Source organism: Panthera uncia, assembly GCF_023721935.1.
Source record: "Panthera uncia isolate 11264 chromosome C1 unlocalized genomic scaffold, Puncia_PCG_1.0 HiC_scaffold_4, whole genome shotgun sequence".
Classification (NCBI taxonomy): Eukaryota; Metazoa; Chordata; class Mammalia; order Carnivora; family Felidae; genus Panthera; species Panthera uncia.
The window spans coordinates 58,387,892-58,413,463 of NW_026057585.1; the positions used below are offsets into that span (position 1 = coordinate 58,387,892).

General features: G+C 41.7%; 1 long non-coding RNA gene across 1 annotated transcript in view; it reads right to left on the bottom strand.

Moving 5' to 3' along the window:
- The window catches only part of LOC125913635 (uncharacterized), a 7,791-nt gene extending 5,811 nt beyond the window's left edge, over window positions 1–1,980 (bottom strand). The window contains exons 1-2 of the long non-coding RNA XR_007455060.1: window positions 1,935–1,980; window positions 1,186–1,278 (exon numbers count right to left, since the gene is read on the bottom strand). This is a non-coding gene — a long non-coding RNA (uncharacterized LOC125913635). The remainder of the gene's footprint in view (window positions 1–1,185; window positions 1,279–1,934) is intronic.
- Window positions 1,981–25,572: the final 23,592 nt, after the last annotated feature.

Here is a 25,572-nt window from a genome sequence, read left to right on the forward strand (position 1 = left end):
TATATATGCTATATATATGTGTATATATATGCTATATATATGTGTATATATATGCTATATATATGTATATATATGCTATATATATGCTATATATATGTGTATATATATATGCTATATATATGTATATATAGCAATTCCTTAATGAGGACTTACCTTGTGCTTGGGATTCTCTCTCTCCCTCTCTCTCTCTCTGCCCCTATCCTGCTCTTGCATGCACTCTCTCTCTCAAAATAAATAAACTTTAAAAAAAGGAACTGAAGGTTCCTTAAGACCCCAATGTGTTCAGTCATCATTGGCAATCCTAGCCATCCTTGGCTTGCAATGCCAAAAAAACATTTGCCTGGAGTCTGTGCTCATGACCCTCAGGCAGCTTGGGGGGGGGGGCGGTCACCAGAACAAGTATGACTGCTGCATTTCACAGAGTAAGTGAGGGGTTCCAGAAAGGCCAGGGGGCCTGCCTGTAGTCACAGATAGTGAGGGGTGCAGCCAGGCTCAGCTGGTGTGGAGACTCCGCTGCATTGGGCTTGTTTCCTGTGCTGGAGGCTGTGTCAGTGTGGGGAAATGTGACCTGGCTTGCTTGTATGCATCAGTGACCATTCTTTCAGACAGGACATGCTCAGGAACTGGCATCGTTTTACAAGCCGATACTGAGAATGTGTTTAAAATTTCATTCCTTGCAATGCCGACCCTTGAATCTTTCCCTCCATTGTTTAGGGTCAGGTGTTCAGTTCTGTAAGGACCCTGAGAGCATCGAGTGGGTGGATCCTTTCTAGCAATATATATGTGACCCCACACCCTGGGGAAGAGTAGCACAACACCATAAATTCTGATTCATATTTTCTCAGGCATGCTGTCATTCAAAAAAAGGAAAAATATATGTATGTGTGTGTGTATGTGTATACATGTGTATGTGTGTGAGTGTGTGTGTGTGTGTGTGTATTATTAAGAAGACTTAACCAACACCAGTACACGAGAGAAAACCACAACCCTCTAAGAATGTTTCTGGGCTAAAAAAAACAGAAAGAAAGAAAGAAAAAATCAATTCCATAGCTTTCCACCTGGGCTGGCCAGTAATCACAACAATAATGCCTTATAACTGCATGTAGGCTTACATAATGTATTCACATCGATCATAAAAGATATATATATACACACACACATATCAATTCCTTACCGAGAACTTACCTTGTGCTAACACTTTCGAGACCCTTTTGTATTTCTTACTTTATTGAATTCTTCCAGAATCTCTAACAAGGTTATCCTTATCTCCATTTTAAACTGGGAAAACAAGTTCAGTGAGGCAAGTGATTTACTCTAAATTGCAAGGCTAGAAAGGCCCCAAATTCTTCACTAGAGAGGATCTGAGACTCCAAAGCCAGTGCTCTTTAAATTGCCATGTGGTTGACTCTAGAATCATACACCTACAGGTTTTTAATTTTTAAATTAAAAACAAAAATGTACTATGCTGAAGCATTCTTTTCCTTCTTCTTCTTCCCCTCTCCTCTTTTCTCTCCTTCCCCCTCCTTCTTCCCCTCCCTTTCTCTTGTCCTCCTCCCCCTCCTCTTCCTTCCTCATCCTCCTTCTTTCCCTCTCTCAGAAGAAACAGTGGTCTTTTTGCTTTCCTGGAGTGACAGCCTCTCATGGTTAGAAGAAAATTTAAAGATCATCTATTTTAAACCAGTGGTTAGCAAAATGGTTCACATTAGAATTGTCTGGGTTAAAAAATATTCCTGCTTGGATCCCATCCCAGACCAATTAAATCAGGATCTCTGGGGTCATCAGTCATTTTTTTTGTCTTAATTCTCCAGTTGATTGTAATGTGAAGCCAAGATTGTGCACCACTCATCTAGACTCACTGACCATTCCTTCTACAATATCCCTGCAAAATTTTCATCCATATTAGGTTCAAAGGCCCCTAATGAAAGAAAACTTACAATCCTGGGAGGCAGCTGATTTCATTTTTGAGCTTCTCTATCTAGAGAACAACCAAAAAACAAAAACAAAATCTTATTATGGGTCAGGCAGTGTCACATCTGTTATCTCATTTAATCCTCATAGGGTTTTTGTTATCTCTACAGATGAGGAGACTAAGGCTCATTTATCCCTTCATTCAACAAATACTTAATTGCATTTATATCTACTAAATGACAAGCCTTTTACAAGCACTGGACACGTGCAAATGTGTAAGACAGGCATGGCCCTCAGGACGCTTTCCTAAGCTGGGGAAGATGGTCATGAAAAACCAGGTTGCATAGCCAACTAATTCCAGGTGCAATGAGAGTTTGCAAAAGGTGCATCTGGCCTTGTGTGGGTGCAAGGAGATCAGTGGACCACCTCTGAGCTGAGCCCTGAAGGACAAGTAGGAATTGCCTAAGGACAGGGGACAACTTTGTGCAGAAGGCCACAAGGCAGGAAAGTGCTCGATGTTTTTGAGGAGCTAGAAGGTGGCCAGCATGTCATTAACACAGACAGAGGGACCCCAGAAGAATGCAGGAATGGAGGGAGGGCAGACTTGGCTGTATCCACTCATTTAGATCAGGAGAAGCCTTTGGAGAATATTAACCCCAGGAGACACAGACAGGTGTGTGTGTGTGTGTGTGTGTGTGTGTGTGTGCGCGCGCGCGAAAGATCATGTCTAGCTGGGGTCGGGGGACGGGCGAGATGGATGAGTCTTCTTCCATTACCACATAATTTCCTGCTTTCCTACATGTAAGAAGGATTATAATCCTTTCTTCCTTTATCAATTTGCTCTGAGAAGGGAGCTAGAATCAGAGACAGTGCTTCAATAGATTCTAGTGGGTGAAACCTATGTGAGGAGGGAAGGGAATGAGTCTACATAGAAACCCAGAGAAGGAGCCTTTGGGAATCTGAGCCAGGGGTTCAGAGCCTACCTCTCTTGATTCTAGTGGTCATGTTACTGTGTTCTTAAGAATAGTGTGTGTGTGTGTGTGTGTGTGTGTGTGTGTGTGTGTTTAATTTTAACTGAAACAGAGAATATCCCAGATATAAGTAAAAATGGAATGACCAGGATTATGCGAGCCCAGGGAGAGAAGAACCAACAGATACAGGCACCTGTAGAGACGAAAACACAACACACTCGTGTACAGAAAGTCACTGGCCTCTCTTTTCTGCACATACACATGCACATAAACATACCAAACACCCAAAACTTTGACCTTCAGGAAGGAAAACATGCCTCCTCTGGGCTGCAGGGTGGGAGGAGCATGGGCTTTGGAGCCACACGGCCTTGAGTTCAAATCCCTGCCCATCACCTTGATTTGAACCAGTTGTTTCAACCCCCATTTTTTTTTTCATTTGTAATATGCAGACAGGAACATTTAGGGTTGTTCTAAGAATTAAAGGAATTTATATAAAGTACCTGAAAAATATAAGATGCTTATTCTAATTGTTATGTGCTGTTGAAAAACTTGCCATAATAGAACTACTCAGATCACACTTTAGTTCAGGTGATCTAGAATTGAATCCCAATTCTGGAAACCCCGGGAGAATCCATATGAATTTAGTCCCTTTATGTTGTGTTATAGAAACCATGAAGGCTTCTGATTTTCTCTCCATCAGATATCCCAAATATCTCTTCAGCACTTGTTCCTCCTGTGGTCTCTGCCTAGAAAGTCCACAATGAGCATAATCCTCTGTTTCCTTCCTTTTGTGTTGGTTGGCCTATAAGAATCATAGTCCATCCATCTATCCATCCATCCATCCTTCCATCCCAGCATACACCAAGGTTGGAGTTGTCATAGTAGGATCTATGAGGTATGAGGGGTGTAGGGGCTAAACTATAGAACTGTGTTTTCCAAGAGTGGTTTGCTAGTTTCATCAGGCTCTCCTGCAGAGTATAGAGCCACATTCCAAGATTTTGAAATACAGTCTCTGGGGGGAAGGCCCTGAAACCTAGTATTTTAAACTAGTACCCCGGTAGTTCTAATGCAGCCCACATTTGAGAACCACTCACTGGATTATATTCTTCTGAGGGACGAAGATGCTAGCTTTTTGGAAGCTTTAAGGAGTAATCGAGAGGCCTGATGTGGAGATACGAAGAACTTGGCTTATGCATGAAGATTTGTGGTCATTTGAAAACCTTCATTCATGCATTCATTTAACAGAGTGCCTAATGTGTTGGGTGCCATTTGGTTCAAGAAGATGTATCAGTGTGGAACTGATCAGCCCCCTGCCTTCAGGAGGCTAACAGTTTAATAGAGATAGACAGTGACCACTCACGCACACACAGATCAATGAGGCTATCTCTTGAACATACTAATGCTGTAAAGAAAATACTATGAGTGGGCGGGCCAGAGGTCAACTGGAGTTGAGGGGTACCTTGACCATGGTGGCTACAGAAGGTCTCTCTGAGGAGGAGCATATTTGAGTTGCGATCTGAAGGACAGAAAGGAGGCAGACTTGCAAGGATCTTGGAGAAGAATTTCAGGCAAATGGAACAGCAAGGGCAGAGGCCCAGAGATGCTTAGAGTATTTAAGGGGCACAGAGAAAGCTAGGATGGTTTAGCCTATAGAACCAGGAAGAGGATGACAGGAGAAGAGAGGAGAAGAGAGCAGTCAGCCTCATAGACTCCAGTAAAGCATGCAGTTTTTATGTTAGTGGTCTCAGTAAGGCCCATTTCTTCAGCTGTATCAAGGAGCAGAGGGAAACAGAGAATCTGTCTCTTTCAATGGTCTTTGATATATTGGCTTCCCCAACAGAGGCTCTCTGAAACCTGCCCTTGCTGCAAATTTTACTGCTGGAAAGAAAACCCCCGTTCTGACTCCCTGCCTATTGTAATTAGATTTTCTAGGATCATTTGCTCCAGCTAGAAGCCAAAGAAGCCCTGTTGTGGCCACAGTGGCCTGCCCTGAGAGCAGTCACTTTGAATCTGCTTGTCTGGAAAGGGTGATCTCAGTCAAAAACAGCCTCGCTCCAACATAAGGCATTATCTCACCCTTTATAAAAACTTGCCAACATTTTGCTTCTACAAACCTGTAACTTCTGAAGGCTAGCAAGCTCATAAGCAAGAATTAAGATTAGTAAGGAAATAATCCACGTGTTCATTGGTCATTCATCCAAAAACCTGTTTCTAAGAGCACCAAGGATTTCTATGTTGCTCAGTCCAAACAGAACTCATTTCACTGGATGTTCAAACAGAATTTTATACAGGAGACTAACTCCATGTTTATTTTTTTTCCATTTTTTAATTGTGGTAAAATGCAGCATACAATTTACAACGTTAATCATTTTTAAGTGCAGAGTTCAGTGGCATAAGTACATTCACGTTTTTATGCAAGCATCACCAGCATCTGTCTCCAGAGCTCTTTTCATCTTGTAAAACCGAAACTCTGTACCCATGAAACACAAACTCCCTATTCCCCCTTCCATCAGCCCCTGGCAATCACTATTTACTTTCTTTCCCTGTGATTTTTACTACTTAGGTACCTTTATAACAGGAATCATATAGTATTAATATTAGGCTTATTTCACTTAGCATAATGAACTTAAGGTTCATCCATGTTGTACCATGTGTCAGAATCTCCTTCTTTTTTAGGGCTAATGTTCTACTGTCTGGGTAGACTACATTTCCTTTTATCCATTTATCCATTGGTGGACACTTAGGTTGCTTCCATGTGTTAGCTATTATGAATAATCTTGCTATGAACAAATCTCTGAGTCCTTGTTTTCATTTCTTTGGGTATATGCCAGAAGTGGAATTTCTGGGTCGTATAGTAATTCTTTTTTTTTTTTTTTTTTTTTTTTTTTAGGAACTGCCATGCTGTTCCTTACAGCAGCAACACCAATTTACATTCCCAGAAACAGTGTACAGGGTTCCAGTTTCTCCACGTTCTCACCAACATTTCTTATTTATTTATTTTTTTGTTACTCTGGTAACACCCATCCTAATGGATATGAGGGGATATCTCATGGGAGTTTTGATTTGCATTTCCCTGACAATAAGTGAGATTGAGCATCTTTTCATGTGCTTATTGGCCCTTTATATATCTTCTTTTTTTTTTTAAATTTTTTTAATGTTTATTTATTTTTGAGACAGAGAGAGACAGAGCATGAACGGGGGAGGGTCAGAGAGAGGGAGACACAGAATCTGAAACAGGCTCCAGACTCTGAGCTGTCAGCACAGACACCGACGCGGGGCTCTAACTCACGGACCGCGAGATCATGACCTGAGCCGAAATCGGCCGCTTAACCGGCTGAGCCACCCAGGCGCCCCCCTTTATATATCTTCTTTAGAGAAACGCCTATTCAAGTCCTTTGCCCATTTTTGAATTGCATCATTTGGGTTTTTTTGTTGTTGTTGTTGAGTGTTAGGAGTTCTTTATATTTTCCCTTCTTTCTTAAATCTCTTGTTTTCTTTTGGCTTTTCTACTACCACTGTCTCCTGGTCTGCTCATCCTCCCTCATTTATCCTTCTGAGTGTCTGTCACCAGCTCTTATTCTTAGATGTAGCCTCTAAATACTGATGCTCCTTATGGCTTACAGATGATTCAGCCAGTAATAAGCAAAAGGTATGCAAAGAATATTACGGAAGCACAAGGTATGGGACTTGTTCCAAATAGGGGGTCATGAAGTCAGCTGGCTCAGAGCGTTTATGAGTAAGAGCCACGGATCTGAAAGAGGAGTGCAGTACATCCCTGGCAGAGAGAACAGCCAAAGCAAAAGCCCAGAGGACTTAGTGCCATGGCATGGCAAGAAGTTAGATGGAAGGCAGTGGAAAGTAAGGCTGGAAATGTAAGCAGAAGCAGGTTGGCAAGGTCTTTTTCTTGTATTTCTGTAGCCTGTGATGAGACGTTGAAGCGGTTTAAACGGGGAAGTGACATGTTTTGCATTTTAGAATGATTCGTTGGGCTGCAGTGTAAAGGATGGAGTTAAGTGGGTGCAAGACTCAGGTAGGGTTACAGTTAACAGGCCCTTGGAATGATCCAGGTAAGGGATGATGGTGGCTCGGTCTAACGTGGTAGCTACAGGAACAGAGAGGGGCATTTGGATTGCAGTGAATGTACATGAGTAACGGTGTGGGGGGTGAAATCATCAGATAGAGAGACTGTTGGAGGAGAGCAGGGGTTGCAGCTTTGATTCAGGAATGGACTCCAGAATACAGACTCTTCAGCAGTTCGACAGAGTAACTTGGCTGTAGCCAAACTTATATGGCCTTTCCCTTTGATCCTCAGCCTTAGAGTTTCTCTCTGTGAAACGTCTGGGTGAGGAAAGGCCTCAATGGTTCTTTAAATTCCTCCTCTTAGACATATGGAAATTGAGACTGACAACACGGTAACTCACTGCCTTATCAATTCTCACCTCTAAAAACGTCCAGATCACTGCAGGTTCTTCTTGCCTAACATCAGATACTGACCGGAGGATACTGATATTAAAAATAACTTCAGCAATACGTAAATTTTGTGTGAGTGTTTTTTCCCTTTTCTGTAATTGACTCCAAGAACCATCGTTCAAAAGCAACAAAAATACCAGGTGAGGTCTGAGGGTCTCTTAACCATGTTGGATCTGAAACAGCAATAATCCTACTACCTCTAACCAGCTTTGTTTGTCTTATTTGACTAAGAATTTTCAACAACTAGCTGATGTGTACCTGAATGGAACTTGAATCAGTGGAGTTCAGAAATCATTTGAATGCAAGTACTCTGGCTCACTCCTTCTATCTTCATGATGAAGTTTCCTTCCTAATTGGTGGGCATGATGGGTACTCCAGTAAATTAAAATTAGGTGGGATGGGTTTAAGTTTCTGCTCGCCAGCTGCATTTATCTCAATTTCAAGGAGTTGCAAGAGTGGGCGAGATGGTATTTCTGTAACCCTTGATGTACCTAAGAGAAGAGGCAATAAACGTAGTAAGGATTTTGCAGCCTTCTCAGGGCAAACCAACCAAATGACCTCAGTGCCAGGGCTTAAAGCAGAATTGCCTAAGGGTGCCAATACTGGTGGTTACAAATGTGAGTCTTGAAGTTCATGCCCATGGATTCAAATCCTGGCTCTTTCATTTACTAACTGTATGGCCTTTGCCTATCAGCTTACTCTGACTCACTTTGCTCATCTGTAAAATGGGGACAATACTGGCTACACCGCAGGACAATTTTCAGATTAAGTGAGCTGTCAACAAGATAATGCGTACAAAGCACACACTCCAGTGCTTCTCACCTAGTGGGTGTCTCAGTCTGCTCTCTGGCTCTAAAACATGATGCTGCTGTGAAAGACATGCATTGGAACCAGAGAATGAAGAAGTGGTTCATTAACAACTGGCCTAGGGAGACTACACTCCACAGGAAACTGCAGGGTCATTAAGCACCAATGGTGGTAACAAGGCCATTAATGTCCCAGGGTTTTCTTTATCGAGCCACACAGTGAGGCGATGCTTAACCCAGCAGGAGGGAAGGGGTTCAGTGGGATCTGGGGGTGGGAGATCACAGCTATTTTGTAAGGTAGACCAGCTGTGAAATGCCAGAAGGATCGTGCACTCGCTGTGTCTGCACTGTGGAGCATCCCAAAGGACAGAGCATCTGAAAATCCTTTCTGGGTGTTCATTGCAGGCGGTGAGGTTTAAAGAACATTGACTTTGGTGTCTTAGACCTGACTGGGAATCCCATTTCCATCACAACTAGCAATGAGACCACAGGCAAGTTACTCTCATCTTTCATTGCCTCAGTTTCCTCATCCACAAAATGGGGAGAATCCTGAGCCGCAATGAGGCAAAACTAGTGAAGTACGAGAAAACACATGGAGAGTATTTTTTAAACCTTAAAGTCGTAGGCAATGGGAAGTATTATCTTATTACAACTGTAGTGATTTAAACTTGTGTCTTTTCTCACTTCCTTGTATTAACCTTCCCTTTCCTCTTCATTTGGTTGCTTGGGATAGTAGACATATGACTTATTTCTAGCAATGTCAACTACTCATGCTTGGGCTACAATCCATTGCAAAACTCACAAAGAGCAGGTGCAGCATGAGCTTCAGAATAAGTTATTTCATTAGAATGAATTTCTGAATGTGAAAAATCGGCATCACTTCAGAAGAAATTTCTGGAAGAACCAAATAGACCCATATATCACCGTATCGATTTGAATGGAATGTCTAAAATAATTTTAGCTCTGATTTTTTAAGCAACTAGGACAAAAGAAAAAGAATCTAGAACTTATATAGATAACTGTGTCAGACAGTGGAGATGTTTCTTTTTTAGGACAAATCCTAAATGTAGAAACAACTCTTAAGTTTTTACAAGGCTCCAGACATAGCAGTGTCCTTACCATTGCTTATAAGGCCCTACATGACTTGGTTCCCACCTGCCTTTCTGGCCTCATCTTCAGTATTCCCCACCCTGCTTTCTCTGCTCCAGGCTTCTATTTCTCCATCAAATCATGATACTCCTACCACAGGACTATTGCACAATCGGTTCCCTCTGCCTAGATGCTCTTGTCCTTAATTTCACCCCTTAATAAACATTTCCTCAAAGAAAGCACTGAAGCCCCAAATTCCTAATGCTTAACTCTTCACCGTACCCTTCCTTTCTTGGAACTTATCTCAATTGGTGATTAAGCATTTGGTCATTGTTTATTTTCTGTCTCATCTGCACGTGAGCTCCTGTGAACAGAAACCATGTCTGTTGTGCTCCCCAGCAACTCCATGTACGTAGTATACGATAGGTGCTAAGAAACAGCTGGAATAAAAACAAACACTAAATCAGTGAACACATGGATTCTCTATAGCAACACAGCTTCACAAACACAGACTTTTGGACCAGAGCATTCTCTTTTTTTTAATTCTTTTTTAATGTTTATTTATTTTTTGAGAGAGAGAGACAGAGTGTGAGCGGGGGAGGGGCAGAGAGAGAGAGAGGGAGACACAGAACCCGAAGCAGGCTCCAGGCTCTAGGCTCTGAGCTGTCATCACAGAGCCCGACGTGGGGCTCAAACTCACAAACCATGAAATCGTGACCTGAGCCGAAGTTGGACGCTTAACTCACTGAGCCACCCAGGTGCCCCATGGACCAGAGCATTCTGAGGTTGCTCATCTTCCTCCTGGCAGTGGAGGTAATCTGGATAAGGATTACAATACATTTTCTCAGCTCAGAAAGAAAAGATCAATGTGTGAGATAAAGTCCAGACTATTTCTCATGACATACCAAAAGTTCCATGATGTCACTTTTCTTTTGCCATTTTCTAATTAATTTTTTTTATTTTTTTAAAAAGTTTTTATATATTTATTTTTGAGAGAGACAGAGACATTGTGAGTGGGGAGGGGTAGAGGGAGAGGGAGAGAAAGAAAGAATCCCAAGCAGACCTCATACTCAGCACAGAGCCTGATGCGGGGCTTGAACTCACAAAACTGTGAGATCATGACCTGAGCCAAAAGCAAGAGTCGGATGCCCTACCAGTTGAGCCACCCAGGCCTTCCCACCATTTTCTATTCATAGCCTGTTCTTCTACCGTGCATTCCTGCTGACAGTTTCATGAACATGCTGTGCCAGTCCCAGCCTCCATGCCTTTGCCTGTTCTCTTCCCCCATCCTGGAATGCCTTTCCCTAAGTGGGAAAACATAACAATAGATGGTCAAGAACTCCAGCTCTGGAGTCAGGCAGATACCAATCTAAATCCTGGTTCTACTGCTTAGCTGCCAGATCTTGGACTTCCTAAAACTCAGTTTTCCCATTTAAAAAGTTGGCATGCGGAGCCTGGGTGGCTCAGTCAGTTAAGCGTCTGACTTCAGCTCAGGTCATGGTCTCACTGCTCTTGGGTTCAAGCCCTGCATCTGGCTCTGTGCTGATAGTGCAGAGCCTAGAGCTCCCTCCCCCGCTTCTGCTCTCTCTCTCTTTCTCTCAAAAATAAACATTTAAAAATTTTTTTAAAAATTGCCATAATAATAAAAAAGAATGAGGGGCACCTGTATGGCTTAGTCAGCTAAGCGTCTGACTCTTGATTTTGGCTCAGGTCATGATCTCACATTTCGTGGGTTCTAGCCCCACATCAGGCTCTGTGCATTGCTTGCACAGAGCCTGCTTCGGATTCTCCCTCTCTCCTTCTCCCTCTGCTCCTCCCCCATTCATGCTCTGTTTATCTCTCTCAAAATAAGTAAATAATAATATATATTTAAAACTTTTAAAATGTGGGGTGCCTAGATGGCTCAGTTGGTTAAGTGCTGACTTCGGCTCATGTTATGATCTCGCGGTTGGTGAGTTCAAGCTCTGTGTCGGGTTCTGTGCTGACAGCTCAGAGTCTGGAGCCTGCTTTGGATCCTGTGTCTCCCTCTCTCTCTGTCCTCCACACCCCTGCTCATGCTCTGTCTGTCTCTCTCTCTCAAACATAAAATAAACTTTTAAAAAATTAAAAATTTTTTAAAGTTAGTATTTAAAAAAATAATAAAGAATGAAATCTTGCCATTTGCAACAACACGCATGGAGCTAGAGAGTATTATGCTAAGTGAAATAAATCATAGAAAGACAAAGCCTATATGATTTCACTCATATGTGGAATTTCAGAAATAAAACATGAATGTATGAAAAAAAAAAAAGAGAGAGACAGACCAGTAAACAGACTCTTAACTATAGAGAAGAAACTGAGAATTACTGGAGGGGAAGTGGGCAGGGATGGGTTAAATGGGTGATGGGTTAAGGAGGGCACTAGTGGTGATGAGCCTAGGGTGTTGTAATTGATGCATCAGTGTATTATGCACATGAAACTAATGTTACATTGTTAACTAACTGAAATTGAAACACAAACTTGAAAGAAAGTTGGCATAATGATATTTACCTTGTAGAGCTGTTGCCAGGATGGAATTGATCATGTATATAAAGGGTTTATTGCTAAATTTCTCAAGAAGACCATGGGGGGAGGGAAGGGGAAAAAGTAGTCACAGAGAGGCAGGGAGGCAAACCACAAAGAGACTCTTAAATACAGAGAACAAACTGATGGTGGTTGGGCGGGGTGGGGGAGAGAGGAAAATGGGACATGGGCATTGAGGAGGGCACCTGTTGCCATGAGCACTGGGTGTTGTATGTAAGCCAATTTGACAATAAATTATATTAAAAATAGGGTTTATTGCTTTGAGGGGGATATAAGTTACATTGTTACACTGAGGGGACATTGTTACATTCCTATGAAAAAAATCTTCTTAAGACTCAGGTCAAAGGTCATTTGAAGCCTTTTTTTTTTTTCCCACTCTGCTGGCCAGACAGACTAAAGGAAACTTTCTCACTGCACATCACCTACACCTCTGTTGTAGCATTATTCTCTACTTGCATATCCACTTTCTCATTAGGTAGCAATGTCTTTAAAGACATGGTTCAAATGTGCTTTCATTCTGAGGACAGTACCAAATGCAGTACTAGGTGTTTGATAAATATCTCTCAGTGCAGAAATAAATGAATTAATTCTACACCAGCTAGAAAAAGTACATTCAATATAGCAAGTAAAATTGAACTGGACATTTTTATTGGCTCTTTAATTTGCTCACATATCTTGCATATACGTCACTCAAACATATTTAGCCTTTTTGTGGAAAGGTCCACACAGTGTTGACATTCCTGGTCTTTAAGAAAACATTATGCCCTGGCTAAATGGTGGCTTTATTTCATTCTCGTCAGTATTTGCATTGGAAAACAGCTACTTAGCACATTTGCCAATGACTTTTCATAAGGTAGACTTTTTCTTCCTTTTTTAATTTTTTTCTGTTAGCCTCAGGTTCTGAGCATGTGATACTACAATGTTTCTGCTCCAGATTTGCAAGTGTGCTGGTGTTCTCAAATCAGTTTGTCACATGGAACATGTTCTACAACAAAGAGGATTAATTGTTTTTCTCCTGTAAACGGTTTGAGGTGGAAGAAAGCCCATCTCTCATTGGATTCTGGTTGGCTTTATCTCCTGGGACCCCAGCCTGCCCCTATGTCTACTGCCTCATTTCCCAGCAAACTCTAGCTCACGCTCCATACCACAGGAGAACCGATCAGCCTACAGTCTCACACATATCCCATGTAGTTTAAGGCTTCTGGGCTTTTGTCCAAGCTCTTCTCGCTACCTGCACTGTCTCACCCCACTTATCTCCTGGCAAACACCCACTTATCTCTTAATACTGACTTTAGGTATCCCTTCCTCCAGGAAGCCTTCTTGGCATGGACTAATCTGATTTGGGTTCCTCCCCCTGATTCTCTCTGCCAGTCCTGTTCTTTGCATTTATGGGAGTATGTATGTGGTAGGGGAATTTCACCTTCATGTTTAAGAAAGTAAGTTTTGGAAGTGCCTGGGTGGCTAAGACCGTCACGCATCTGACTTCAGCTCAGGTCATGATCTCACAGTACGTGAGTTTGAGTCCCGCATTGGGCTCTGTACTGGCAGTAAAGAGCCTGCTTGGGATTCTCCCTCCCTCCCTCTCTCTCTGCCCCTCCCCTGCTTGCTCTTTCAAAAATAAATAAACTTAATAAATTAAAAAAGAGAAAGGTTTAGTTAGCCTGAGGCTGGGATTGAGCTTCAAAATCTTGGTCAAGTTACTGACTTTGAGATTTCACTGTCTTCCATGAAACGAGAGGACTATAGAACGGATGTGACTATTAACGAGTAACTCTATATTGAGCACTTTAAACCATGTGTAACATGTAAGAACCATTCCATATATGCTGGATATGATTTTACTGCTAGTAGTAATCAGCTACAACTATCAATATCAAAACATTTATAACACCATGCCAAAACTACCTGCTCACATGTGTGCCTCTCCTATTGGACCTAGAGCAACCAACTGTCTCACGTTGCCCAGCCCTAGGAAGATTCCTGGAATATGGGGGTTTCGGTGTTAAAACCAGGATGGTCCCAGGAAACCAGGATGAGGGGCCACAGTCACCCTCAACTAGACCATAAACAGCTTAGAGTTAGAGACTCTGACCTCTAATCTTTATATCCTAGTGCTGAACACATTGCTTTTGAAGCAGCAACTTGTAGTGGTAGAATTAGTTAATGGGGGCTTTCTTACTTTTTGCAGCCACGCATACATGTTTCTCTATCCTGTCGATGGCTTTATACTTTCCATCTGTATTAGTCTGCTAGGACTGCCATAATACGATACCATAGAATAGGAAGCTTAAACAGTATAAGTTTATTTTCTCACAGTTCTGGAGGCTAGAAGTCCAACATCAAGGTTTCTGCTGATTGGTTTCTGTTGAGAGTTCTCTCCCTGGATGGCAGAGGGCCACCTTCTCACTATGTCCCCACACGGCCCTTGTTCAGCGTATACACACAGAAAGAAAGGGCAAATTTTCTGTGTCTCTTCTTACAAGGACACTAATCCTGTCAGACCAAGGCCCCATCCTTATGACCTCATTTAACCCTAATTACTTCCTTAGAGGCCCCATTTCCAAATATAGCCACATTGTGGGTTAGGGCTTCAACACATGAATTATGGTAGGGACACAAACATTCAGTCCATCATACTACCCTAACCTCCATCTGTATCACAGAAAAATCACTGCATCAGTTAGTTATAGCTGCATAACAAACCACTCCAAAACTCAGTGGCTTATAACAACAAGTATTTAATTAGCTCATAAATCTGCAAGTCAGCTGAGAGGCTTGACTCATCTGAGATGGCCTTCCTCATATATCTGTGGGGTTAGTTGACAGATCAGCTAAGGCTTTTCTAATCTTGGCTTGTTTCTCTCACATGTTTGGGACCCAGCTGGAATGAACTGTCTAACTCAGCTCTGCTTTACATGGTGCCTTTATTCTCCGGTAGGCTAGTTCAAGCTTATTCACATGGTGGAGACCAGGTCTTGGGAGAGAGCAGACATGTGCAAAGCCTTTAGAACCTGGGCTGGGAACTGGCTCCTTGTCACTTCTTTGGTATTCTTTTGGTCAATTGAGGGCACAATGCCAACCCAGATTTTAGAGGAAGGAAAATAGATGCCACCACTTGAGCTGCAGAATCACATAGCAAAGGGCACAAATACATGAATGAGTTGTGGTCATGTTTAAAGTCTACCATAATTACCAATCTAGCACAAAGCTATGATGGTAAATATATGTTTAAGCTTAAAGAAGACATTATGAATCACATAAAACAGCAAGCTCTGGGAGATGTAGTGTCTAGAAGTTAAGGAAAGTTTGTGCTGCAGGTAGATGTATTACTTACGGGAAGTTACAACACCATCTTAATACAATGATGAGGTGTTCTTCCTGGACAGTGATGTATCCAAATAATACCCAGGTGGGTATTAGGAAAATTGTCAGGAAAATACTCAGGTAGCCAGTTTTAGAAAATTTCACAAATTGATCTCACAAAATGATATCATCCTGACATTGAGTATCCGGGTTCCTCCCGAGAGTCTAATGGCATACTGGGTGGACTCTGCATTAGAGGAGGAAGCATCAGAGAGAGGGTTCCAGAACATTGAGGGAAGGACAGCTCCTTACAACTACATACCCTCCTGGTGTTTTTATGCTACTCCTAACAACCAGTGTTCATCAGATTTTCTGGTACTTACATCATTCCACTGAATAATTTTAATGACAACATTGGGGAGATCATATCATTTGGCCCCAATAGCTGATGAAGTGGAAAACAGTGAAAACAAAAGCACTAGGCTAAAAAGGAGCCATTTAATTTGATATTTTTTTGAGTTCAGTGAACTAAACAGCTGAATTAATTAAAGCCTACTTTAGGGCCACTTTATATAGTTAACTAGCACAAACAGGATCTCGAGGCCTCCAGGGGCTTTGGGGGAGAAGACCTCAGACAAACACTAGCAGCACTCTGCCGTTTTAGGAACACATGTTGTCTGAAAATCACACGCCCTTGCAGGGGAGCGATGGGGTTTATTGTGGATGTGGGAATAAAGCAGGTCATAAGCTATGGAGTAAAAAGGCCTGGGAGGGTGGTGATTTGAGGGAGGCAGATGAATTAAGCTCAGGCAGTCTCTGCAGAACAGAACAGTGCTATTATTAGATGAGAGCCTGTGAGAGGAAAAAAAAAATAAGGCTTGCCAGAAGGAGTTGTCCAGAAGGAACCTCATTCATATGAAGTCTGTCTGTGTGCTGAGAAGTCAGGATGCTCAGTGTGTGCTGTTGGGTCATAGAGCAGAGAGCCTCAGATGGAAACTAGGCAGGTTCCTGTGTAATCCTCGTTCTAGTTCCAACTTGCTGCGTGACCTTGGGCAAGTCACTTCAGTAATCTCGGCCTCAGTTTTTTCATCGGTTACATAGATAATGTTTTTATAATAGTACCTCTTATAGGGCTGCTAACAGACTAATAAGGTCACATACATACTACAGGCTGATGTTAGTTGTTTGCATTACCATGGTAACCTTAGAATCTCATGGCTAGTACTCAGGAACCCTTAGTTATTAGTTGGAATTTCATCACAGGTGATGACTTATATCTACCTTTTCTTCTTTCATAAGCACTTTTTGCAGTATAAGTGTAGTACATGCTTTGGGTGCCCCACCCATGTCCATTGGCATTCTTCATTTTGCTAGAAGCATCTTGGTGCTTCTCCTACTACAAATGCAGCAGGCTGGAAGTACCTGGCAATTAATGTCCCCGGGAGTAGTCCTCAATCAACTGCAAAGGGGAGGTGGTGGGTAAATACGTTGTCTTTGTCACTCCTCAAGTGGGACACTTCTGAAGCAGTCTTCATCACCTCCTGGAGGTCCCCAGTGGGACTGAGCTGTAGTTGTCCATCCACAGAAGTCATTTGTGGACAATCACCCATGACATTGGCTTCCTTCCCTCTCATGCTTCACGTCTGAATCCCCTAGGTGCCACCTAGGGGATTAAGCACCATCTTCTGGCACCACCTTCCAAATAAGCCAATGTACTGCATTTAACTGTTTGTCTCATGAGACTGTAGAGACTGTGTCAGATTCATTTCTGGATGCTAGCACTTCGATCGTGGGGGCATTGATGAAGTTCACTGAACAACGTATGGGTTCAGGTTCCACCCTCTGAGGCTCCACCAATAAGTCAATTCTAGTCTTCTCATGACACTTCTTTGTCTCAACTTACCTTTAACTCCATTCATTCCTGACCAACCTCCCCCCCCCCCCCCCCCAATTTTATCCTGTCCAAAAGCTTCATTTTCAATTAAAAAACATTCTCTGTTGTGATTCGGCTTCAGGTCTGCCCTCCATCCTGGGTTCTATAGTTACATGACATACTCAAACAGTGACAGTTAGAACCCGAGCCCCATAATGAACTTGGCGTTTGCTCTGTAGCAGAATGATGTGGTAATTGTTGCAGGTGATGTTTTAAATCCTTAAGTATAACACGTGTACAGCCATGCTCTATATCTGCTGGCTAAACCCTTGAGTCTTTCTCAAATGGCTTATGTATGTATGGCCTTTGACCTCAAGCTGTAACATTCATTTAGTCATTTGCTCAGCAAACACTCAGCAAGTCTACCACATGTCAGGCTTTGGGTTAGGCTCCGGGCTTCTAAAAGTGAGGAAGACAAATGGCTGTACCTGCCAAGTTCAACATAGTCTCCTGGGAGACACAATAGACCCTTAATGCATCCTTTTAGACTGAGGGAGACATGCAAAAGATGATCACAGTGCAGTGTGGTTAATGAGAATGTGACACAGCAGTAGTCTCATAGAGTGGTCTTTGCACCTGCAGCGTGAGCATCAACTGGAAACTTGGACCTGCACATTTTTAGGCCCCACACATTCACAACTACTGAGAAACTCTGGCTGTGGGGACAGAAATCTGTATTTTGACAACCCCCGTGATTCACATATTCCCTAGAATGGAGAACCACTGTGCCAGAGAGAAGCAGAGACTTTCAGGGCAGAAGAGTGAAGGGTCTGGGTATATCTGAGTGTGTGTTTCTATGTTGTGTGTGGAAAGGGTGGGGTGTATATAAGAAGAGCAATCAAAGAAGGCTTCCTGGATTGGGTGAACCCTGAGCTAAGTCTTAAAGGGACACTTTTTGACATGACAGAAGACCCTCTGTTTTACCCAAGGATCTACTGAAGTTTCCCTCATACAGTGCTGCCCCCTTTCTGATAGTCCTCCAGCATGATTTTAAACCTCCTGAGGGAAGGACCTTCTTGACTTGATTTCACTTTTTAAAAATAGGACCCAAAGCATCATGCTCAGTGCATAGGTGGTCAGCAAGTATTTATAGATTTGATTACCCAGAAACACATCCTGCAAGGCACATCTGCCTCTGTTCTTTTCTTTTGGCCCACATGCCACTGAAGAATTGGTTTAGATGACTTGAAATGAAAATGGCTGGATTGAACTGAACAGATGTTTTGCTGTTGCAGAGAAATAATCTACCTACGGAGAACAATTTGGAGGTGCGGGTGTTACATGTTGTTCTTTAGGGTCCCCAGAGTCTAAATTACACATATTGACAAAATAACCTTATAGTGCAAGTGATTTTTTATTGTTATGTAATAATATAGAGTGTAATTAGCTTGTACAAATGATAGTAATTCTTATGCCTATATAGTGCTTTCTGCTTTACAAAACACATTCATTCACCCTTTAACTCACCCGATCCCCGCAACTTTGCAGAGCAGACATGGCAGATATTATTAGGATCCTTATTTCTCAGGTGAGGGGAAGCTATGGGTGGGACTGGTATAACCTCACTTCTGTTGTGCGCTGTTGGCCACAGCAATCACAGACAAGCCCAGCTTCAAGAGGAGGGGAAATAAAATCAGACATCTCATGGGAGGCTGTCCAAGAAGTTGCACTAACTTTAATCCACTACAGTGACCTTGGTACTTAACCTCTCTGAGCCTCAGTACCATTTGTTAAATGCAGATAATATTGACATCATAAGGGTCATAGTAGGTACCCAGATAATGGCAATTATTATCAGTAACCATGGGGAAATAATTTGATTCACTTTCAGAAGAGAATAACTGATCATAATATATGGCTACATGGAAAGACAGACAATAAAAGTAAGAAGGCAAGGCTTAAGTAAGAGCTTTGACTGCCAAGGTCTTAAACACTATGATCTAATATGCAGGGGCTTGTTTTCCCTTTAAAACTAACACTTATAAGGCATTAATAATATGCCAAACACTGTTTTAGGTTCTTATATTTATTGATTTACTTGGCCTTCACAATAAACCTCTGAGGTTGTTGGGATTGTTGTCATTCCCATTTCACAGCTGGGTAAACTGAGGCATCAGGAGGTTGAAGAACTTGATTAAGTGAATGGTAGAAGTAGAGTTTGGTGCGTTTATCCAGATGCTGTGTTCTTTACTCTCATATTCTGCTACCTTTCAGGTACGATACCTGTACATCAAGTCACTCCTTCCTTTGTAGGGCAGGGGTACTTATCTTGAAAACAAATAACCCAATCATAATTTGTACAAGGTTTAAAAATAGAGTAAGTTTGGACTCCCCGGGGAAATGCTAAACAAATTTAAAAATTGAGAATTTGGGGAAAGCAGGAGATCAGCTATCTGCTCAGGGTCCTTGTGGACCTCTGCCAGGAGCACCTTACTGCTTTCTAAGAGGTAATTAATTGCCTTTTTCTGGAAAACCTCCTCTGGTACTAGAGCTAACAATGGACATAGAATATTGAACAGTTCTCTCTGTGAAACCCTGAGAATTGGTGTTCTTCATCTACTTTTAAGTATACATTTGTCAGCTTCCAGAATTATAGACATCCTTGAAAGGTTTTCCTAATATTTTCTCCCCATGGGGTGAGGAGCATTGAGATGGGGAGGCAGTTGAGTTATTCATTAACTCTGTTTATGGACCTTTGGTATTCAGCAAGTCGCCGGCAAAAACTGGGAAAGATCAACATGTCCAGAGAATCAGTATTCTAAAAGGGCACTTGTCAAGTGGCATTTCTAGTTTGCTGCCTGAATTTTCAGAAGAGACAACTGAGTTAATTAATTAAATAAAATAGAATACCTCATTCATAGGTACTGATTGGTAGTGACGAAGGCTACACATCTAATAAGGACTAAGTCAAACTGACCAGAAAAGAAATTGGCAACATCCTAAATTGTGGATCTGTTTTAGTTCTTTGAGTTGTGCTAACTATTAGTTAATTTTAATAGACTTCGTGTTTTGGTTGTATGCATCAGCAGGTGAATGTATTTAGTGGAACTTGAGTGAAATGCTAGATTTGCTAAATGGAAACATGGGTCATTTATTCATTGCCTCTGAAGAACCCACCACTTAAAGCAAGACTGTGTGAAAAGAATAGTCAATAGAATTGCACTTCCAGAAATGCCAAATATCTTCACCCCTAAAGACAGTCTGTGTTTTGCCTTACTTGTGCCATCTATGTAGTCACTATGATGGCAAACGTATGCACAGTAAGTAACCTCTATGCTGGTCTCCTGACCTTCAAACCCCTGTGTTATGAAAGGAGGCAGATGGCATAAAGCTATAATAAGGTACTTGGGTAAGAAATCTATGTGAAAAGAGTAGTAAATTATCTCCCAAAGACAAACAGCTAGCTACACCAGTGAGCAAAAAGGCAATGCGATTTGGAAAGGACAACTTACAGAGGATGTGACTGAGTGGACAAAAGAACAAGAAGCTAGTGACAAGGGGGTTGTAGATACAGCTCTGCCAATATGTAGCTATGTGACCTTGGAAAAGTTCATATATGGAGCTGGTTGGACTTGAAAATCTCTTAGGGGCTTTTTGTCTCTCATAATGCCATCATTTTGAGTCCTAGCAGCATGCTCCTGAGAGATTCTCATTAGCTACTCTGAATCCTTCCCAGATACAGCAGGAGTGGCTGGGGCTCTCCAGTGTCTCTGGTCTCCTTTGCATCTAGGCACAGAGCTAGACTTAATTTCTCAGTCTTTCCTTATAGAGCCATGGTTCTAAGTCCTGACCAATGGAACATGAAGGGGAAGTGATGTAAGGCCTCCAGGCCTAATCCATGAAAACTTCCACTCCACTCCTTGCTGCCTTTCCCCATCATTTGGCTGAATGAAGAGCATCCCGAGGGCTTAGAGGAAGGCAGAGCCATAGAGGGAAGGAGTCTGGATCCCTGCATGACCTAAGGGAGCAGAGCTCTCTCCATCCCACTGACTTTAATTATATTGCACCATTAGCAAGAAATACTGTGTGGTGTGAACTCACTGATAATTTGGGGTTATGCATTATAACAATCAATATACCCTGATTAGTGTAAGGAGATGAGAAAAATCAATATTTCTCAATGCAGCTGTAATTACTGATAAGTTCCTTTCTTATAATAACATTATTTGTTATTAAATAAAATTTATTTAATACATTATCAGTTGTATTGGCATTATAGTAAATACTTAAATGGTATTTATTTACTTTTCTAAGAACTAGACATGCTTCAACTCATTTAATCTTCAGAACAACTCTATGAGCTGGTCCTGTTATCCCCATTTTAGAGATAAGGGAACTAAAACACATACAGCTATATGGGCCAAAAGTCTATCTTATTAAGTCTTATGAAATTAGGCAGTTCTGCGTTGTTATTTCTGTCAATTTATAAATGAGGAATGTATCAATTAGGACACTTCTTACTGAGGACTGTAAGAAACCTGACTCATTGATTTAAGCCAAAATGGTAATGAAGGGTTCACATAACTAAAAAACCCCTAGAAGTTGCTCTCTCTGGCATCAGGCACTATTCAGGCCAGGACTTCAAAAGACATCACCAGGACCGGTCTTTCTCACATTGTTGGCTCACTTCTTTGGGTTGGCTTTTTTACAGAACTTCTTATGGGATCAATAAGAATGCTGGCAGCTCCAGACGTACATTTTCTTTCTTCCAAGTTGTGAGAAATAGAGAGCTTCTGATTTCTTTATAGTAAAAACAAAGGTCCTGCCTCTCATTGGACTGGGTCTTACACTCAATATTGAATTAATCACTGTAACTAAGGAATGCTAATACCCCAATTGGCCATGATGAGTCACTTGTCCCAACTCAGAGCCAGAGGTCTGAGCCATTTCTACCAGAAGTGCATGACTGATAATGTAGAGGGGTTTGGTTACAAGAGGAAAAGGTACTGATATTCCGAAAAGAGGGCATGGACACTGGACAGCCAAAATATAGTTAATAGTCTTGGTATGGAACCCAAGGACCAGAGAAGTTAAGGGACTTGCCTGAAGTCACACAGCGAATGTACTGGATGAAATCACCTATATTTAGTGTATCTCTGTTATTCACCTTTACATCTTCACTACCTGGTACAGTGACACTGGCAAAGCCACTTTTTAAGTGAAGAAATGAATGAACATTATATGACAGAGAATAGAACCCATGTCTTCTGCCTCTACATCTTAGTACTTTTTCCATGGGGTATCTGCAGAGACAGCAAAGAGCTCCTTACACTGTTGGAAGATTAATAAGCAATTGCTGTTTGCTGTAGGAAGTGGCTTTGAGTTTCTCAAGGGAAATGCTGCTCTGAATGTTGGGACAGCATTGGCTTTCGCTCCCCTGGATGTACTTCTCGCCACTTCTTGATTAAGTCTCTCTGCAAAAATAGGGAATTCAGTAAAATGTTGGCATTGCTGACTAGTCCTGTCTGCCATGATGTGAAACAGACAGATCCTTCTTTGAAGAGTCACTCCATGGCTGGTAGTATTGGAACTGAAAATCTGATGCAGTGTGAACCACTATACTTGGGAACCTCAATCAAATTTGTGATGATGGGAATAGATTTACATTTACAGCTTTCAAGTACAAAGCAGCATTAATGCACTCGTGTTGAACTAACATTATGCCTGGGGTTTAATTTCCAAGTGAGATTTTGCCACACAATTATTTTCTCAGAAGCTGTTATGTAGAAATTAAGGAAGAGGTAATTTTGAATGTAATTTTGAATTTTTCTAGGACCTTGATCTTGCCTTTCTTGTGTGTCCCTATCTCTGTCATCAAAAGATGAGTAATTCTTCTACTGAACTTTTTTTTTTTTAACTTCTGAAGGCCATAAAGAGAACGGGACTATCTTAGACCCTGTCTGTGGCCAAGTCATGTCTAGTTAACCTCTGTATGTCTCTTATTTCCAACCCTTGCTCTGTTCCAATTCTAATTGCCTTCAACAGATCTTGTCATGGCTTATTTTGAGTTAACATAATAAAATCTTATTTCCCACTCATGTTGTAGGTCAGTATAGGTTGCAGGGGTGCTCTGCTCTGTATCGTCATTCAGGGATCCAGGCACCTTCCGTTGTGTGAGTCCACCATTACTGAGGGCCTTATTCTCCTCTACATGTGGCAAGAAGATGGAAAGAGAAGAAGAGAGAGCCTGAGAATCTCACGGGAGGTTTTCAGGGGCCAGACCTGGAAGTAATGTGCTTCGTTCCCATCCTCCTTTATTAGAACTCAGTCATATGGGCTTCATGTAAAAGGAGGCTGGGAAGGGTAGTCTAGCTGTGTGCTCAGGGTCAAAGGAAGCATCTTCACCATGCTTGGTATATTGCAGTAATCATCAAACTTACTGGTCTCTTACTCTACGGTGTGGCCACACTGTCACAAGAGTTCTCTAAAACACATTTGTCTTCTTGTTGTTCCCCAGCTATTTCTCCATTTAGAATTACCTTATGCTTGTAAGAGAAAACCCAAATTATCTAGCAAGGCACACAGAAGCCTTCTTAAGGAAGGCTTCTTGATCTTTCCCAGATTCTCCAGCCTACTTTATTTTAAAAAAATTGTTTTTAATGTTTATTTATTTATTTATTTATTTTTTGTTTACTTATTTTATTTACTTACTTATTTATTTTTTAATATATGAAATTTATTGTCAAATTGGTTTCCATACAACACCCAGTGCTCATCCCAAAAGGTGCCCTCCTCAATACCCATCACCCACCCTCCCCTCCCTCCCACCCCCCATCAACCCTCAGTTTGTTCTCAGTTTTTAACAGTCTCTTATGCTTTGGCTCTCTCCCACTCTAACCTCTTTTTTTTTTTTCCTTCCCCTCTCCCATGGGTTTCTGTTAAGTTTCTCAGGATCCACATAAGAGTGAAAACATATGGTATCTGTCTTTCTCTATATGGCTTATTTCACTTAGCATCACACTCTCCAGTTCCATCCACGTTGCTACAAAAGGCCATATTTCATTCTTTCTCATTGCCACGTAGTATTCCATTGTGTATATAAACCACAATTTCTTTATCCATTCATCAGTTGATGGACATTTAGGCTCTTTCCATAATTTGGCTATTGTTGAGAGTGCTGCTATAAACATTGGGGTACAAGTGCCCCTATGCATCAGTACTAATGTTTATTTATTTTTGAGAGACAGAGACAGAGTGTGAGCGGGGTAGGGGCAGAGAGAGAGGGAGACACAGAATCCAAAGCAGGCTCCAGGCTCTGAGCTGTCAGTGCAGAGCCCGACACGGGGCTCGAACTCACAAGCTGTGAGGTCATGACCTGAATTGGAGTCAGACACTTAACCCTCTGAGCCACCCGGGCGCCCCTCCAGCCTACTTTCTCATAGAGCCCTCCCGCACACCTGCTGTTCATACCTCCTCTCAATTTCTTGTGGTTCCAGAAGAACTGCTTTTTCACTTTCTATGGTTGCACATGCTGCTTCCTACCTTAGGGTTGGGCTGACTAGTCATTAATAGACCTCATGTTTTGTTTGTATGTGTCAGCAGGTGCAGGTATTAATGGGGCTAGATTTCTTGAGTGAAATGCTAGATTTGCTGAATGGAAACATGTTTCATTTTCTCATTGCCACTGACGAACCCACAACTTAAAGCAAGAAGACATAAAACAATAGTCTCTCTTTCCTGTCTGCAGGTTGAACGGCCATCTACCTCTTTTGAGATTCAGCTAAGTTTCTCTGTGAAGACTTTTACAATGTCCACTGTCCCTGGTAGAAGTGGCCACTCATGCCTTTGTTCTTCCCTTTGTTCATTGTGCTCTGTAAAGAACATCGTACTGTTTTGGGGGCGTAACTGCATAATCCTAATAGTAAAGGAGTTAGCTTCTGAGTTTGAATTTGAATCTCAACTTCACTACATGCTAGAAAACTTGGGCAAGTTACTGTATGTTATTTGTCCAGAATATCTGTATGTTATTTGAAGCTTTTGTTTGCTCATATTAATAGAGATAACTATAATGCTTACTCTAGGATGATTGTACATGACACATAATAAACAATAAATGTTGGGTCTTAACATTGTCTTTGTTGTTCCATATCTTTCTCATGTTACAGATTCCAAGTGACTTGGAGACAGGCACTGTATTTTCCTATTCATCCTTGATATATTCTAGCACTGTACTGTATGCTTAGAAAAGACTTTTGAATAAATGAATGAATTAATGAATGACTTATTGCCATTGTTCCAAAAAAACTACCTCTTAATTTTTAGGGAGAGAAAAAAATCTCTTCATAGTTTGGGCATGTACTTTGTCCTATGTCTGTCCCAAACTACTCCTTCCCTTTTCTTCTATCCTTTCTTCTTCCTATTATTGTCTCCAGATTCCATTCCTTTAAAAGACTCTTTTCTCTATGTCCCTTTGTTGCTGTGCCTTATTGGTTTTGAACTCACTGTAGTCATCCCTGGAATTCCATTCTAATGTCTCTGAGAGCAAATCCTGTTCATCCTCAAGTCAGTTATCTTTTTTCTGGAGGTTTTC